The 17,350-nt window shown below is 42.7% G+C and overlaps 1 protein-coding gene across 5 annotated transcripts in view; it reads left to right on the forward strand.

The window, feature by feature from the left end:
* Window positions 1-108: 108 nt before the first annotated feature.
* The window catches only part of ANKIB1 (ankyrin repeat and IBR domain containing 1), a 104,333-nt gene continuing 87,091 nt past the window's right edge, over window positions 109-17,350 (forward strand). For 2 of the 5 annotated variants that reach the window (XM_074835473.1, XM_074835482.1), the window contains exon 1: window positions 109-550. The gene's annotated coding sequence lies outside the window, so the exon portion shown is untranslated. Of the gene's footprint in view, window positions 551-777; window positions 801-17,350 lie in introns of those variants that run through there. The other 3 variants (XM_074835436.1, XM_074835465.1, XM_074835457.1) reach the window with 2 other exon arrangements.

Genomic DNA, 17,350 nt, shown 5'->3' on the forward strand with positions numbered 1-17,350 from the left:
GTCCCCGCCCCGCTCCGCTCCCTCCCCCGGCTCGGCGGATCCGCTTCCCGTCGGAGCCCCGCGGGCCTCGGCTGCCGATGAGTTTCCGGGTCGGCGGCCTGAAGTGCTGTGCTGGGGCCGCCGCCGGTTGCTGACCGCGAGGGGAGAAAGGGGGAGCGAGACCGGGCGGCGGGCCGGGCCGGGAGCATGAGGCGCTGCTGGCAGGCCGGGAGGCGCTGAGGTGAAGCGGCCGCCCGGGCCCGGGGAGCGCCGCCAGCAGCTGTCAGCGCCGCTGCCGAACAAAGGGGCAGCGAGGCGGCGGCAGCCGCAACGCCCTGCCTGCGCGGAGGGAGCCTCGCCGCCGGGCACTCCGCGCTGCTTCAGCCGCCGAGTGACGCCCCCGGCTGCCCGCGGGCCGGAGCCCCCCGCGGAGCGGGCGCTCCAGAGGGCGCCGTACCCGGAGCGGAGCAGGGGGAGAGGGAGAGAGGAGCGGCCGCTGAGCAAATGGAGGCGCTGGGTGGCGGTCGCGGAGGCGCCGGGAAGGGCCGGGGAGAGCCCCTGTAAGGAGCCGGTGAGTGCCCCGCGGCGCTGGCGGCGATCCCGGCGCCGCCCGGGGAGGCTCGGGCGGGGTCCGCGGGGCTGCGGGCGGCCGAGGCGAGTCCGGCCGCGGACGCAGCCGGGAAGACTTTGCACATCTGGGCGTCGGCAGCCCGCCGCAGCGCGGGTGGGGCGGGCCGGGAGGCGGCTCTGGGGGCGCCGTCGGCAGGCGAGGGGAGCGGGGCGGAGGAGGCGAGAGCGGAGGGTATCGCCGCCGTGCGGAGGTAAACAAGCCGCAGGTTACCGAGACTGGCCGTCCCCGCGCGCGGCGGCGCTGCCGGTGTGTGGACGGCCCCCGGCAGCGCGGGCCCCGGTGGGCAGGGGGCTGTGGGGGAGCGTAATGGCGGGAGGCGGCGGGCTGGGTTGTTGGGGAGGGGGGGGAGGCCGCCGCCTCCGGCCCAGGCTCCCGCCAGGCGCCGCGCCCCGCGGCGGCGGAGGGCAGGGGGGCTCGCCCGGAAACCGGGCGGGTGAGGGGGCTCGGCAGCTGCAGCCCCGGGGCGGCGGGGCTCCCGCGGCCAGGACCGTCGGAAAGTTTGGAGCTGCCCGACGGCCTGGCTTCAGCCGGCCCCCGCTGTGGAGCTCATGCCCGCCTCGCTCGTAGCCTGGAAATCCTGCCTCGAAGGCAGCAGGGACAAAGTGTGAGCCGCCGGAGTGGGAGCGTGTGCCGCTGGGTGAGCTGTGGCGGGGTAACCTTGCTTCCAGGCCGGGTAACGCCGGCCTGAACAGCCTTTCGTGAATGAAATTGAACGCTCGTGAGCTCGCGTTTTACTTTATTTTTTTTTTTCTCAGAGAAAAATTTGAGTCTTGATACTGTAACAGTTTTACGTAAGTAGCAGTATCACTCTCCCAGGCATGTCTAAACACATGCTGGAAATTGGGCGACTTTTAAAAAAGAAGAAGAACCTTGATAATTCGTGAGTGCTTAGTCTGTCTTTTATTTACAGTTCAAATAGTATGCAGAGGAAATGTGGAGTCACAAAAACATGCTCTGCAGAGTAAGGCACTAATACCGCAGCTTAAATTGTTTGCATGGACCCCTCCATCATTACTAATCATCATTGATTGCGCTTTTTTCTTTGAGTGCATTTCTGTGCTTACCAGCTCCAGAAATGGAGTTTTAGTTGTAGGTATAACATCGGTAGGTGTACTGTAGTTTAAGTACATTCCCTAAAGAGAGAGACCACTTCTGAGAGAATTATTAGCTGTAGAGATTGGCAATGAAAAGAGACTGTGTCTCTTCACACACATATGGGTATTTTATCCTTACTTTCATCTCTTTGATTTTCAATATGAAGCATGGTGGATTAATTTCTCTTTAATCTGTCTTGGGTACAGGGGAAGAATACTCTTCTTGGGAAGGAAAAAAAAAAGGATTTAGTCATATGGAAAGTAACAGCATTTTTCAACTTTTAAAACATGTGGCTTATTTAGTTGAGGTGTCTACACAGAAGTGAAGTAGTAGAATTTATAGCAACTTCCCCCCCACCCCCGGACATGGAAAGAGCAAATAGCTGTTCTTTCAAATAAGAAACCAAATTACAGAAGAGGCTTCTGGAAATTTTCATTCCAAGATTTTGTCATCCTGTACTCGAGCAATTCCTTCTTTAACAAATTTTACTTTAGTCCTTAAACAAAATAATAAAATATTTTAAGAATACAATATATTATTCCTGAATAAAAATATTACTAGAAATATACTAAAAAGCTAAACAATGCTGGTGGTACCCTGTCGTCATATACATGTATACACATCAGCAGAATATTATGAATGAAAATTAAAAAACAAAACAAAAAAAAAGATGCTATTGTAATAATAATAGTATCAGTAGACAAAAGACAAAAATTAAGCAAGTAAGTTTTATGCAGTCCCTCTAATTTTTGCTTGTGCCATACACATCTAGATAGGACTAGGTATGTACATATGTAAGTACATTATTAGGTTTATTGAAAAAACATGGAGTTTCCTAGACATATATTTTATGGAAGTTTACATGTACCTGTTTGTTATATGTTCCTATCGGGCATACACACTCCAGAAAATTAAAGGAAACTAAATATGTAAATTTAAAAGGGAATGCCTTCTACAGCTGTCAGCCTTTTTTCAATGGAACAACTATAAAAAAATGGTTTTAGAAAATGTCATTATGTCTTTGTTTGCTACATAAGACCTTTTTAACACTATGCCTGATTTAATCTGTCCTGAGTAGTTTCTCACCCACTGCTGTGATTGATTTCATTTGATTTACATTGCTTTCTGTTTCAGTAATAGAGCTTTGTTTATTAATTGTTAACCAGTTTGGCTAGCAGGGTTTGTGGTGATTTTTGGGGGTTTTTTTTTTTTTTTTTTGGTGGGATGGGGATGTTCTAGGTTTCTTGTTTGGTTTTTAGGTTTTTTGTTGGTTTGTGTATGTGTGGTTTTGGGATTTTTTTTTTTTCATTTGTTTGTTTGGGGTTTTTAGTTTTAGCTTTGCTTTTTAGATATTGTGTAGTTACTGCTACCTGACTAGTTAAGTACCTTCACCTCAGAATCTGAAAACTTGTAGTTCATCTCTGCAGTTGTCACTGTTGAAGTTTTGTCGCCTTTGCTAAGGTGACTCATGCCAGCAAGAAAGAAAATTGAGAAACTGGAGGTTACAAATACATGTGCTGAACCAGTTAACGTTTCTAATCACATTACTGTATGCGCATAATTGATAATGACATAGCAAACAGATCTGTTTTGCTGGAACAGCAGCCCTGTGGAAATTCTGAAATGTTCAAAATGACAGGGGAAGCTGGTTTTCAACACCATCATCATCAGACAAGACTTTACCACTTGCCCTCCTTCCTCCCAAAATGCATGCCACATACTTTTCTGTGGAGCATTACTGAAATCACACATATATGTAAACTTTAGGGACAAAGGAAGTTTCATGCAAGATTATATTACATTGGAAGTTCAAGCCAGAGAAGTCTACCTAGTGTTTAAAAACTGCTAGTTTTCTTCAGAACCGCTAAATGTCTTCCAGATTTAAAGTGGAACCAGTAAAAATAGTCTTTGTTTGCTATTATGAAAGGCCAAGAACAAGGTCCTCCACCTGGGCCAGGGCAATCCCCAATATCAGTACAGACTGGGGGATTGAGAGCAGACCTGCAGAGAAGGACTTGAGGATACTGGTGGACAAAAAATTGAACGTGAGCCAGCAATGTGCGCTCGCAGCCCAGAAAGCCAACCATATCCTGGGCTGCATCAAGAGAAGTGTGGTAGGTCAAGGGAGGGGATTCTGCCCCTCTACTCCACTCTGGTGAGACCCTACCTGAAGTGCTGTGTCCAGCTCTGGAGTCCCCAGCGTAAGAAGGACATGGACCTGTTGGAGCAGGTCTGGAGGAGGGTCACAAAAATGGTCAGAGGGCTGGAACGCCTCCTGCGAAGAAAGGCCGAGAGATCTGGGGTTATTCACCCTGGAGAAGGCTTCAGGGAGACCTTGTTGCAGCCTTTCTATATATAAAGAGGCCTATAAGAAAGATTGAGAGCACCTTTTTACCAAGGCCTGTAGTGACAGGACAAGGAGCAACGGTTTTAAACTGAAAGAGGGTAGATTTAGATTGGAAATAAGGAAGAAATTTTTTATGATGAGGGTGGTGAGACACTGGCACAGGTTGCCCAGAGAAGTTGTGGATGGCCCACCACTGGAAAAGTGTTCAAGGCCAGGTTGGACAGAGCTTTGAGCAACCTGATGTACTGAAAGATGTCCCTGCCTGTGATGATCTTTAAAGGTTCCTTTCAACCCAAACCATTCTGTGATTCTGTGATTTTTTTTTTTTCTGAGGAATATTAAATTGTCTTCTCTAGTATCAGTGAAATAATATGTTTTCATTCCAGACTGTCTTAATTTATGTTTTTATATGTATGTATGTATCTATCTGTCTTATTTCAAAAAATACTAGGAGTGCTGTACAAATAAGTGTAGCAATAGTGGAGTATCTTCAGTTTATTAGTCCAAGAATCATTTTGGAGAAAGGCAGATACTAGTCAGTTGTTTTGTTGTCTTTATTTTAAAATGTTTTCTGAATTTCCTTTACGTGCTTTGTTAACAGTACAGTCCTTACTTTCTGCTTCTTTGGTTTTGGTCTCACGTACCTTAAATTGTACTGTGAAAATAAAAAGAAATAAGTGTCTATGTAAAATCAGCCAGGGTTTTCTCTTATTGGTGTGCAGAGGTGGTTGGAGGGAGTCCTTGTTATTTCCCCAATCCTCTTCCTGTATTCTTGTTTTTGGTAATTGAAAGTAATATTCAGAAGTTGCAAACATCTCATATATAATATAGATTAACATTTCAAATTCACATTTATGTGTATCCTTAACCCTCCTGTTTTCCCAACAGAAGAATCACCATGTTTCTAGATAAGACAAACACTTCTTTTGACGTAAAGCTAATTTGTAGTACTGCTAATATCCTTGAATTTTCTTTAAGGGGGTTTGTGGGAGTTGCTTAAGAGATATCTTCATTTAGTGGTTTTGCTTTGATTTATATTTTAAAACACAAATTCTGAATTCTGACTGTTGAAGGATAATTGCAGTAAAAATATGGTAACAGGTCGTAAATGGGTTACTGCAGGGAAGTAGAAGGGCCTCTTTGCTGAATGCCTTGGATCCTTCCTGGCTTGGTTTCACAGAGCAGCTGTATGGCAGTGTTGTCTGTAGGGTTCCTCTTGTAACTTTTCTTGTTCAGTTCTGTACTGACAAGGAAGATGAGGGGCCAAAATAAATTCTCTAAAAGTAAGTTTTATGTTGGAGTGTAAACTTGCACCTAGGAATCAATGTTTGCACACAGCCTGCAGTATGGTAACATTATTCTTTGACAATAAGTGTAGTTTAAATACTACATCATGACAACTGAGGCAGTGTATTATTAATTACATATAAAATAGTTCTTATGTGTAGGCTTCTGTGTTGGAGACAACTTCATTAAATCTCTTGGGGATTTTCCCTACTTAAGGGAGTTTCCCCATGGCTTGTGCTTACCATTTTGACGTACCTGAAGAACTTAACAGGATGCATGATACAGAGAATTGTCTGGCTGAACACAGTGACTTAAGGAACAGGAGGCAATGGCAACAAGTTCCTGCCTGGTGTCACAGCTGCATCTCCTCTGTGACTACTCCACCTTCCCAGGTGCCCTTGCATAACAGGTGTGAGACTCTGCAAGTGGAACCAAAGAATAATGAGGACGATGGTTCATCTAGCTTGGAGGTGCCACTGAGGTTAAGTCAGCCTACGCCCTGCTGCATCAAAACTGCTCCCATAAAGAAAAAAAAGATGGGTCATTGTCATAGGAGACTCTCTTCTGAAGGGAACAGAAGGCCCAATATGCAGACCAGACCTACTTCTTAGGGAAGTCTGGGGCCCGGTTAAAGATGTGAAGAGAAAGCTTCCTACCCTGGTATGGCCCTCAGATTATTATCTATTATTGATTTTTCAAGAAGCGGCGATGAAGTTGCAACAAGAAGTCTGAGGGCAATCAAGAGAGAGTTCAGGGCCTTGGGACGACTGGTTAAAGGATCAGGAGCACAAGTAGAGTTCTCCTCTATCTTTCCAGTTGCAGGGAGTGATGAGGGAAGAAACAGGAAGAGCCAGCAGATCAATACCTGGCTCCAAGCCTGGTGTCACTGGCAGAATTTGGGGTTTTTTGATCATGGGTTGGCTTACATGACACCAGGCCTGCTGTCAACAGATGGGGTACACCTGTCTCAAAGGGGAAAAAGGTTCTTTGCACAGGAGTTAGCAGGGCTCGTTGAAAGAGCCTTAAACTAGATTTGAAGAGGGAAAAGGATGAAACCAGGCTTGCTAGAGATAAGCCTGGGGGTGGCATGCCAATGTTTGAGGGATGGTGTGCTAGCAAGGTCCTTTGGTCTGCCACCTCAGTGGGGGTAGGGGATGGAGATCCATGTGGCAGCAAAGACACGAGGGTTATTGATGTGTTAGAAACCACGGAAGTGTCTGAGAATGGTCACATAGGAATTAGGGCTTCTCCCTTCAAAGAGGTGGCGGGATCAATAGCCCAGGTGAAGTGCATCTGCACCAATGAATGCAGCATGGGCAACAGACAGGAGGAGCTGGAAGCCATCATGCAGAAGGAAAACTGTGATGTAGTTGCCATCACGGAAACATGGTGGGATGACTCACAGAACTGGAGTGCTGCAATGGCTGTGAACTCTTCAGAAGGCATAGGCTGAGAAGGAGAGGCAGTGGGGTAGCCCTGTATGTTAGGGAGTGTTTTGATTGTTTAGAGCTTAATGATAGTGACGATAGGGTTGAGTTTCTATGGGTAAGACTCAGGGGGAAGGCCAACAAGGCAGGTATCATGGTGGGAGTCTGTTATAGACCACCCAGACAGGATGAAGAGGCAGAAATATTCTATAAGCAGCTGGGAGAGGTCTCACAATTGCTAGCCCTTGTTCTCATGGGGGACTTTAACTTACTGGATGTCTGCTGGAAATATAATACAGCAGAGAGGAAACAGTCTAGGAGGTTCCTGGAGCGTGTGGAAGATAACTTCCTGACACAGCTGGTGAGTGAGCCAACTTGGGGAGGTGCTCCGCTGGACCTGTTGGTTGCAAACAGAGAAGGACTTGTGGGTGATGTGATGGTTGGAGGCTACCTTGGGCATAGTGATCACAAAATGATAAGAGTTTTCATTTCTTGGAGAAGTAAGGTGGGGGGTCAGCAGAACCGCTACCTTGGGACTTCTGGAGGGCTGACTTTGGCCTGTTTAGGAGCCTGGTTGATAAAGTCCCTTGGGAGGCATTCCTGAAGGGCAAAGGAGTCCAGGAAGGCTGGACATTCTTCAAGAAGGAAATCTTAAAGGTGCAAGAGCAGGCTGTCCCCACGTGCTAAAAGATGAGCTGGCAGAGAAGAAAACTGGCCTGGCTGAACAGAGAGCTTTGGCTGGAGCTCAGGTCAGAAAAGGAGAGTTTATGTGCTTTGGAAGAAGGGGCAGGCAACTCAGAGGACTACAAGGATGTCGCAAGGTTATGCAGGGAGAAAATTAGAAGGGCCAGATCCCAACTAGAACTTAATCTGGTTACTGCCGTAAAAGACAGTAAAAAGTGTTTCTATAAATACATTAGCAACAAAAGGAAGGCTAAGGAGAATCTCCATCCTTTATTGGATGTGGGTAGAAACATAGTGACAAAGGGTGAGGAAAAGGCTGAGGTATTTCATGCCGCCTTTGCCTCAGTCTAATAGTAAGACCAGTTATTTTCCAGGTACCCAGCCCCCTGAGCTGGAAGACAGGGATGGGGAGCAGAATGATACCCCCATAATCCAAGGGGAAATGGTTAGCGACCTGCTGCACCACTTAAGACACACACAAGTCTATGGGGTGGGATGGGATTCACCCCAGGGTACTGAGGGAGCTGGCAGAAGTGCTCACCAAGCCATTTTCAGTCATTTATCAGCAGTCCTGGCTAACCGGGGAGGTCCCCGTTGACTGAAGATTAGCAAATGTGACGCCCATCTACAAGAAGGGCCAGAAGGAGGATCTGGGGAACTACAGGCCTGTCAGTCTGACCTTGGTGCCGGGGAAGGTTGTGGAGCAGATCATCTTGAGTGCTGTCATGTGGCACGTACAGGACAACCGGGTGATCAGGCCCAGTCAGCCTGGGTTTATGAAAGACAGGTCCTGCTGGACTAACCTGATCTCCTTCTGTGACAGGGTGACCCGCTTAGTGAATGAGGGAAAGGCTGTGGATGTTGTCTACCTAGACTTTAGTAAAGCCTCTGACACCATTTCCCACGGCATTCTCTGGAGAAACTGACTTCTCATGGCTTGGATGGGTAAAATACTGACTGGATGGCCAGGCCCAAAAAGTTGTGGTGAATGGAGTTAAATCCAGTTGGTGCCCAGTCACAAGTGGTGTTCCCCAGGACTCGGTATTGGGGCCAGTTCTGTTTAGTATCTTTATCAGTAATTGGCCAAGGCAATCAAGTGCACCCTCAGTAAGTTTGCAGATGACACCAAGTTGAGTGAGAGTGTTGATCTGCTTGAGGATAGGAAGGCTCTACAGAAGGATCTGGACAGGCTGGATTGATCGGCTCAGGCCCACTGTGTGAGGTTCACCAAAGCTGAGTGCCGGGTCCTGCGCTTGGGTCAAACAACCCCATGCAATGCTACAGGCCTGAGGAAGAGTGGCTAGAAAGCTGCCCGGTGGGAAAGGACTCAGGGGTGTTAGTCAGCTGGATGAACATGAACTGGCAGTGTGCCCAGGTGGCTAACAGCATCCTGGCTTGTATTGGAAAAGGTGTGACCAGCAGGGCTGGGGAAGTGATCTTACCCCTGTACTCAGCACTGGTGAGGCCGCACCTCAATTACTGTGTTCAGTTTTAGGCCCTCACTACAGGAAAGACATTGAGGTGCTGGAGCGTGTCCAGAGAAGAGCAACGAAGCTGGTGAAGGGTCTAGAGAACAAGTCTTACGAGGAGTGGCTGAGGGAACTGGGGTTGTTTAGCCTGGAGAAAAGGAGGCTCAGGGGAGACGTTATTGCTCTCTACAACTACCTGAAAGGAGGTTGTAATGAGGTGGGTGTTGTCGGTCTCTTCCCAAGTAACAAGTGATAGGACAAGAGGAAATGGCCTCAAGTTGCGCCAGGGGAGGTTTAGATTGGAAATTAGGAAACATTTCTTCACCGAAAGTGTTGTCAAGCATTGGAACAGGCTGCCCATGGAAGTGGTTGAGTCACTATCCCTGGAGGTATTTAAAAGACGTGTAGATGTGGCGCTTAGGGACATGGTTTAGTGGTGGACTTGGCAGTGTTAGGTTTACAGTTGGACTTGATGATCTTAAAGGTCTTTTCCAGCCTAAATGATTCTATGATTCTAACTTCTGTTGTGTACTCTGCCATGCTCTATAGCATTCTGGGAAGTAGAAACCTAGTTATTGGCTGCTACTTCTCTATATCTCTTCACTGCATTTATGTTTTCCTTTTCTCTCCGACAAAAATAACAGCAACAAAAAAAAGGTATTCAATTTTGATTGATGCTTTTATTGCGAAAACAGAACCCTGGAAGCATACAAGTAAATAAACCGAAAAGACTTTTGGAAATACTGCAGTCACCATGTTCCATGGTATAAGGGCTGTCATGTGGTAGCCAAATGGTGTATATTCATTTTAAAGGAGTATTTTTAAACTGCTGTGAACATCTTAGTCCTTGCTTTATAATAAAGGCTGTGTTCAAAAGTACAGTCTAGGCATTTCCGAGTCACTGTGGTATTTTGAGTGAATCCTTAAGTTTGCTGGAATGATCTGAACTACTCCATTTATATGTACAGTTGACAGTCTGTGAGGCATAGGCAGAACCCTCTCCGACTGTAGCACTCTGAAGCAAAGCACAGTTTAGAGGAAAAGATCAAGAATGATTGATTTCTGGACCGTCTGCAAGACTGTATACAATACAAGTCAGTTTAAGAGCCTTGGCTTCTAGTAACTGGACGATAGGCTTTGAAAACCAAAAGAACCTAAAGAGAGTTGTTTTGCTATCAAAGAGACCAATTGGTTGTAGGTTATTCTTTGTATTAAGCAAGAAAGTAAATCACCACTTGTATACTTCCTACATCCAACTTTAAGAAATGTTTGTAAGTGTGGCTGTTTTTCTGCAATGTTATTTAAGTTCTTATATTTAAGTGTGGCGCTTCTTTTCAGGAGTCATTATCAGAGGTAGGAAGATAATAAATGCTTATTAAAGAAAAGGTCCATTGCGTGTTTTCAAATTTTGGATTAACTTAAGGTACTAAAATACATTTCATGGAGTCAGATTTTTTTTTCTTCTTCATGCAGTAACTTTAAATCTGGTGCATTTAAATCCTTTTCCATTTATGCAAGCTAACAAAAGTATAACTTACCCATAAGAGGTTTGTTTATATTCTTGAACCGTGATGACTACTATTATAGAGGTTTGTGTTATTTCTCTTCTATGCAGTGTGTCTGCTGTACCTTGTAGTAGCTGTTCTATCTTAGTGTTGTGTTGGTGTTTCTTCTGTATTTATTTATATGGCATTCTAGCTTCTGAATATTATTTGTTCTTATTTTTCTTGCTTCTTTCTATCTTCCCTCCATATTTTTCTGATTATTGTTTTGTGTTTCATTATTGTCTTGTGCCTCTTGAAGCAAAGGTTTGTTTCTTCTGTTGACATGAATGGCTTGTAGCTTTGATCTGCTCTTGCAGAATGTTTTTATGGAGTCGGGATCGTCTTCAGCATCATCTGCTGTGATAATGGCTGGTACGCTGTGTTATAATTACCTGATGCCTCTGTCTCATGAAGTTAATTGGATGAGTGACACCTTTTCAGACATGCTGTGGTGTTGGGTTTGGGTTTTTTTGACCAGCATCAATGATTTGGCACTTCTGTGTGACTAGAAATTCTAAACAGTTCTTAGCAGATGAAAACAGAGAGAGACACATAGTCTTGCATAGGCTGTGAAGAAAAGCACTAGCAAGAAGTAAGATAAACTAAAGGAAAATTAAGTCAAGTGGGCAAGTTTTTATGTGAATACTAACCTGAATTAAGATTTAACTGTAATTCACATAGAATTAAAGGCTATAGAAAGGAAAACGTAATTTTGTTTTGACTTGGTTTGACTTAGGCTCAGATAGATGATGTCAGCTAGGGGTAACCTGTGAGATAACTTATATGAAAAGTGGTAAAAGAATTGCCACTAATTGTGAATATTCTTATGCAGTTTAATTCTGTGGTAATTGTCTTAAACAGTTAAAATACTGACTTTTGAAAAATGTGCTATAGGAGTGTTGGTGATCTCTCTCTTCTGTCTTCTTTTTTTTTTTCTTTAATGAAGGATGACTGGAGGAAAGACACAGCTTTGGAGGTTTCAAATCTATTTCTGGGAAAATACACTTAAAGTTAACATATATAATGCTAATTATGTATATACTAATGGCATATTTCTTGACTGGGTTATATACTCTATATTCAATTGCAGTTAAATGTAAATATAAGTTGGAAACTGATTCTCTGCTCCAAGTACTTCACCTGATCATCTCTCTTCTTGGAATTTGGCATAGAAATGAATTCGATTTTTCTAGTTTATAAATATAATTCTGCTTTAAAAACAGGCCCTTCTTGTTCTTATAGCAGGTACTTTAAGTGACTGTAGGAACATCATGTTCTGTTTGCATGCAGCTGGTTTTGGTCCTGATTGTAAATTACTACAAATGAAATAACTTAGTGGAGAAAATTGTATTTAGTATATTTATTAGTTTGAGCTGTGTTTACAATCCACTTAAGATCTCCTCTTCAAGGAGCTTTTACAGATGTTAATTGAGATAGCAATCCCCCCAACCCCTTTATTTCAAATGGATTTCTAATAGGAATTTTGAAGTCAAAGTTAAAAATGGTGTATATTTCTATCAGAGCTCTTGTATAGAAACTCAAAATCTTACTGTATTGAAAACCAAGAGTGTATTTTTTAGGATGCACAGATGAAACACTGATAATGATGATAATTTAAATTATTTCCTGTTATGAACCAGTCTTTGGAGAAATAGCTGAAAAATTATGAGAAAAGGTCATGAAATATACTTGTCTATGTTTTTGCACTACCATTACATTAAATACTGGTGCCATTAAAATTTATCATAGACTTAAGAATAGGAATTTTAGGGCTGCTGTAATTCACTAATGAACTCTTCTCTGTACTAAGGGTTTGGTTGTTAGTGTACTGCTGTGATATGTAGTTGTGGTCTTTCTTTGTATTTTTATTAGCTACTATGTGTGTAAGATATAAAAATAATATATGCAAGGCTGGATGTACATCAGGACTAATTTTCAGCAGTAGCAACCTGTAAATGCTGTTGCAATAGAATTTTCCTCTGAAATGTTCTTTTTCTTATTACCTTGCCTGTAAATTACTTGCAGAATTGTTACTTTTTTAGGATTTTTTTTAAAATTTGGGTGGCTCTGCTGTTCTAGATCTCTAAGCAGCTGGGGACAAGGAAATGTATTAATCTCCAGTTAACTCTCTATTATGTTGAAAGACTACAGATAAACATGTGGAAATGTCCTGGCAGAGTAAGGCCCAGAAAATTTCTCGTTAGTCTATCAAAATGGTGGATTTCATCAGTGTCTTGAAGAAACTGCAGAAGTGTGTAGCTACTAAACTATGAAGACAAAAGTTCCAGCTGTCTGATAATGCAGGTTATATGTTTTAGCATTTTAAAGAATTTATTGACTGATGCAGTTTCATTCACATTTGCTAAATAGTTGAAGTTATCTCTGTACCCATAAGGTGAGGATTTTGGTATTTTAAAGCTCAGATCTTGAGACACAGCTATGTAGTAGACTTCATGATAGCAGAACATGGGGTTCTTCAGCAATGATCTTACACACCTATTCTGTAGGAATAGTTCTGTTACAAAATTGTAATACCAAATAATCTAGGCCTGTGCAGCACTGTGAGTTATACACAATTTGAAGATGTGGTGTTTGTTCTTTATGGAAGTACTCCAGTTACTTGTGTTCTCCAAAAGCTTGTATATGGAGGTACGCATCCTGCAGTACTGAGCTGTTACTGCCAGCTCTGTAGCTTATTGCAGTACAAACATACAACGGCTCTTCATTTAGGCCCTTTTCTCTGACTTCTTGAGAGTCACTGACACAGATAATTCATGTATTTAGTTCTCCATATTTAGAAGGATGTGTTGGAGAGAAATGTTTCGTTGGAGCAATTTCAATGAGTCACCAAGCACAAACTGCCCATTAAAAAAAAAATACTGAAGAGGCTTTATTTGGTGGTTTGAGTATTGAAATACAAGTTCTTTGTAACATCCCATTTACCAACCTGTTAATTAGTTAAAATTAAACTACTTGGAAGTCCTTTATCCTTTTCAGGACATGATAATTAGTATTCACTAAGATTAAATAATGCAGTTTTGCATTTATAATCTTCATTAACTACCTGGATGAGGCAATGGAATATACCATCAGCAAGCTTCTTGATGACACCAGGTTATGTGTGCTGGAGACAGGGCTGCTCTTCTGAGGGACCTCAACAGGCTGGAGAAATGGGCTGACAAGAACCTTGTGGTGTTCAACAGAGTCTGAAAATTGAAACAGAGTCACCCTGTGCAGTAGTACAGGCTGGGAACCAATGGCTAGAAAGTGACATTGCAGCAAATGACATCACTTTCCTGGTGGACACCAAGTTAAATGTGAGTCAGTTATGTACCTTTACTTACCAGGAATGAAGCCAGTAGCTGAGAGAAGTGAGCATTTCTGTCAGCTTGGCATTTGTGTGACTGCATCTGAAGCAGAGTCTAGTTTTGTGCTCCCCAGTATAGGAGAGATCCTAACATATTTGAGCAGGTCTAGAGGAAGACTGCCAAGATAATTATGGGGCAGGAGCACATAATGTAAAAGGAGAAGCTGGAAGAGCTGGGTGTCTGAGAAGACTAGAGGGAGGATCTTGTTTTCAATTAATGGGAGGGTACAGAGAAGACAGAACCAGACTCTTCTTGGAGGAACTGGGTGATAGAGCTAGAGACAACAGAAAAAGTTCCAGCAAGGGATGTTTCAGTTAGACATTAGGAAAATATTTACACCATGAGGGCGATCAGATGCTGGGATAAGTTGCCCAGAGAGGCTGTGGGATCTCCATCCTTGGAGATACTCTGAACTTAATTGAGAACAGCCTTGAGCAGCCTTTGAAGCTTTGAAGATTGCCCTGGGTAGAGGATAGAAGCAGTTGACCTCCAGAGCTTCCTTCCAATGTAAATAAGTGCTTGCTCCATATCAGATAATGTGGTTGCACAACCAACCATTTTCTCCCTCCTCTGTATACAACTGGTTCTGGCCCAGCTGAATCGTGCGGCCCAGAGGGCTGTGGAGCTTTGTAGAAGAGAACAATATGATTATCTTATGTAAATTCTACCATACAGCTCAAACCCTGTATTTTAACCAGACTTCTTCATAGTCAAAGATTTGAAGTGATTAGTTTAGTGCTTTGAATTATCACGTCTGTAATGAAATAGACTAATCCTGAATGAGGTACCTTTTTTCCAGAGTTTTGTATTTTTAAATAACATTGGTGGGGTTTTTTCTATAATATGACTTTAAAAAATGTTCCTGCTGTGCAGAAGTAGCCTGATTTCTTGTGCATCCTTTCAGGCAATGAAATAAATGTGTAACTGCAATTGGAATACAGGCTCATTCTGGTTTTATTTGTTTGTTGAGGTTGGATTTTTTTGTGTGTTGGTCTTTTTTTTCCAAATTCATAAATCCAGATTTTCTTGTAAGCAAGCTGCCTGGGGTTTATACTTATTTACTTAATAAAGGAATAGAAAGTTAAATTAATTTGTCTGGAATGGGAGTTAGACAGGCAACATGTTCTAGTATAAAATACTTTGTTGCAATATTTAACTAAAAAGAGATAGTTTGGAGGTTTTAGTCTCTGTTACCCTGGATGTTATTACAATGTAAGATAAGCAAACCTGAATAAAAGGGTCACATAATTTTACTGTAAAGGCAATGTAAAGTGCCTATTGATTTGGTCTTTATTTCATAGAAATGCCTTTGAAGTTTAGACTCACTGAGCTAAATTCAGCAATCCTGCTGATTTTTTTCTGCTTTTATTCCTATTATATATACAATGAAAGAGGAATTTGTATGGAGAACTAGAGTTTTTAAATCAATTTAAGAAGGTGATCGTTTATTTTTTTTATCTTTTTCCCCCCACGCTTCTGTTTTAGCTATTCAAATGGTTTTCTAAGAGGAGAATGAGTCAAGTTTCTCCTAAATTAGTCACAAGCCTTAAAAGTATACTGAATTAACTTCAGTTTTGTAGGTTGTGGTATCAGGGTAGCCACAAGGAGTTACTAATAACTATGTCCTTCATTATTTTGCCAATATACAAAGGTTCTCAATTTTAGCATCTACTCATGAGTGCAAGGGAAGAAATCCTAAACCCCCAAATCATGTGTTTGCTGGGAATAACTTTTGTATGAATAATACAATTTCTAGCAAAACCAGACAGTATTTTCTGGGTGTCTTCAGCATGTTTTAGTTCCTTCAAAGTAATGATGACATGCAGATCAAAGCAGACTGGGTTAGAGCTAAATGGAATTGTTCAAAAAAGCTTCTTTTTGAAACTTAAAACCTCGGTATGAACTTTGAACAAAAAATATTCCAGAACCAGTCTACCCACAGCTTACTGTGAAAATAAATCCTTTGACATTCCTGAAGCCAGACAGTCCACCCTAATCATGCCTTGCTTTAGTTATTGAATACTTTATTTTCCCCAGTACTGCCAGGGTCTGCTTACTCTAACTCTGTTTGATGATTCCTGTTGTCCTTTCCAAACTGCCCACCCAGCTGCTGTATCCAAACAGCTGTAATCAAGGGCACCCAAGAAATGTTCTGATGCAGTAATTGTATGTTGTGGCCCCGATTCCCTACAACTGAGGATGCTTCTGATAAAGAATTATTTCTATTTGTGTTGCATTATTAAAAATGGAAGTGACTTTAAAATTTGTCTGCATAGAATTGAAGACCCAGGAGCAGTATTCTGTTTTCAAAATGGATTCAATGGGACGTGAGACTGTAAAATGCAAAGTTTTGGGCCTTTTTTTTAACACAGTTTGCTGTTCTCATTGATCAAGGATATAAGATTTCCATGTTATGCAGACACTTGATTACATCCTGAAAATGGGCTATTGCATAGGTGGATTATGTGCCTTTTAGAGTAGGTGGTTCCAGCATCCCTGATTCCTGGAACATTCCAGCCTCATGCCATTCTGCTGCAATACGATATGTTTTCATACAAACCACCGTTTGAAAAGGGAGTCTTTTTTTTTTTTATTTAATCTCTTCAGAGGTATGTTGTTAGTCATGGCTGTTCTTTAAGCTGTTAGGTGCTTGCTTCAGAGGTGCTTCTTACTTTTACTGTAATACAAATACTGTTCAGTTTCTCTCACTTCTTGTCTATTGTTCTTTTTCCCCTTCTGAATCTTCTAGAGAGTAGTTTAATGCAATTAGAACATGCTTCGTGCTATGCAGGATGTTATACAAGTACATAGGGTGATACCAGGCTAGATTTTTAAAGCTATTTGTGCCTGTTGAAATTTTCAGAAGACCTTAAGACTTAAACCCTCTAATGAATATCTTGACCCTATTGATATTTTTGTTTCTACATATCCACCAGCAATTGAGAATCTGGTCCATGGATTGTTCCCCAACTAGTTTTAAGTCTATTATGAAATACAATGCAGTGGGATATGCACAATAGGAGGGAAGGAAGGGATGACTGCCTGTTGTTAAACATCACCCCTTCCCAAAGTGCAAGTGGATAGGGATTACATTAAACATATTTCTCACCGCCCACCCCCTCTTCAAGACTACGCTTGTTCAAAAAGCTTTGTGCCAAGTTAGTAGATTTTGTTCTCACCAGAGTCCTGCTGGGCCTCCTGCAGCTAAACCAAATACCTTTCACCAGTACCTTCTTGCCCCACTCCTGCTTTTTGACTGCTAGGGTAGCATTGCTTGCATGTCTTCACCCTCTAGTAAATGCAAGCTCACCTGTGTGATTTCACTGCCTGTTGGACAGTGATTTTAGTTGTCTTTCCACCTAGGTCTTGCTTGCCTAGCATCAGGCACTGGAGTAGCATCTGCTGCTGCTATTAATGATCATCTCGTTCTTTGCATAACGAGATTAAAACTGGATTCAGACACAGGTACCAGTTATGCTGACATTTTTGGAAAGGGCTAGGGTGAAGTTGCTGTATCAG

The sequence above is a fragment of the Strix aluco genome, chromosome 1 (genome assembly GCF_031877795.1).
Source record: "Strix aluco isolate bStrAlu1 chromosome 1, bStrAlu1.hap1, whole genome shotgun sequence".
Lineage (NCBI taxonomy): Eukaryota > Metazoa > Chordata > Aves > Strigiformes > Strigidae > Strix > Strix aluco.